Here is a 1699-nt window from a genome sequence, read left to right on the forward strand (position 1 = left end):
GGGGGGGGGGGTACCAGATAGGGCACTTGATTGTAGGTGACGACTGTTGATATTTCTCCATTAGAGGTCGTTTCAGGAGGGCTGGTAGGGAAGCGTAGGTGAGTGTATTAGGATGGGGAATTGGGCTGACAGTTGTGGTTTTGTTGTTGTACCCATTTGGGGAAAAGGGACCGGCCCCATTGGGTATTTCACCATCATTGATATGGGGAGTCTCGGAAGTTGGGCTAAAGGCGCCTTGAACGATGGGTTCATGATTGGGGTCAGTAGGGTCGTCAGGAACTGGCCCCGCTTTCCTTTTGGCGCTTGTACAGGGTTGGGCCCGAGTACTGGGTTTCTGACTTTGTTGGATCAGCCCTTGCGAGTTGGTGGGGCTTAAGTTATTTATTGGGCCATTGGGCCTTTTTAGGGGATTTTGGGCGGGGTTGACTTTTTTTGAATTGTAATGCGGAGTTTGAGTTTGAAGGAATTTACCTGAGTTAGCATCAAACAAATTTACCTGTATCTTGTCCGTCTGTGGAGCATGTTGTGGTTTATTAATTCCGACACCATTTTTATTTGTTGATTTCGCTAATCCTTGCTTTCGTCTTCTTGGGAAGGTAACAGTTTTCCACTCGCTTTCCTCCGTTTGGACTGCTTTCCTCTGCGCTTCCTGTGGCTCATGGGTTGTTGTGGGTGTGGCTGCCCGGTAATTGCAACCTTGTGTAGTGTACCCGATTCTGCCACAAATGGTGCAAAAAGTCCCTTCTCCTTCGTGGATCATGGCCTGCTTATGGTCTCCTATTATAACCGATGTTTCCACTGGGGTTTCTAGTGGTACTTGGATACTAATACGAGCATATCTTCCCCTGAGAGTAGAGGATGTACATTGGTCTATTTTGAGAAGTTTTCCCAGTTTCCTTCCAACTTTTTCTAGGATGTCTTGATAGTAGAATTCTGTTGGCAATTGAGGGAGCCGGATCCATATGGCAGTAGAAGTAAGGGTGGCTTCTTGAGGAACAAATTTAGGTTCCCATTTCCGCAGGGATAAGAAATTTCCAGAGATGAACCAGGGGCCAAGGTGGAGAGCCTTAACCATACTTTTTTCTAATCTAAATTTGACTATGTAGAAATCCCACTCTAGGTCAATCAAGATTAACTGTTCGGATGGTTTTCATAGCTCAATTAGTTTAGAACGAAGGACATGGCGGGGCATCTTTCTCTTAAAGACCTTGATGATTACTGAATAGCGCCATAGAAGGTAAAGGCGCTTTTTGTCATCTTGTGAAAGGGGAATTAAACCTTCAATGTGCTTCCCTTTGTCGAGATCTGGATTTGGATGAGAGTCGACCTCATAGTAATCAGTTTGGTTGCTCTCCGGTTTGTCCAAGAGCATTTCCTTATAGGAGTGGGTTGGTAATTCTACATCCATTTGGTTGTGCTTATCTGGGGGTTCCGGTGGGATTGGCAACCAAGCCATGTTACGACAAGCTTTCAAGGCAACCGTAGTCAAAACCTAATATTTAGTTGAAAATATATAAGGTTTATATATTATTACTTGTATAAAAAACTAGGGGTTTTGACACAGTTACCCACAAAAACAAAACTATTTACCCTTGTCTACCCATTTATTTTTCTACCCATAAACTAATTACATTTCCTACCCATACTAGTAGTTTTTGTTAGTAGAATTTTTTACTTTTATTCTCCTAATTCTTTTTAT

The sequence above is a fragment of the Nicotiana attenuata genome, unplaced genomic scaffold (genome assembly GCF_001879085.1).
Source record: "Nicotiana attenuata strain UT unplaced genomic scaffold, NIATTr2, whole genome shotgun sequence".
NCBI classification, from domain to species: Eukaryota; Viridiplantae; Streptophyta; class Magnoliopsida; order Solanales; family Solanaceae; genus Nicotiana; species Nicotiana attenuata.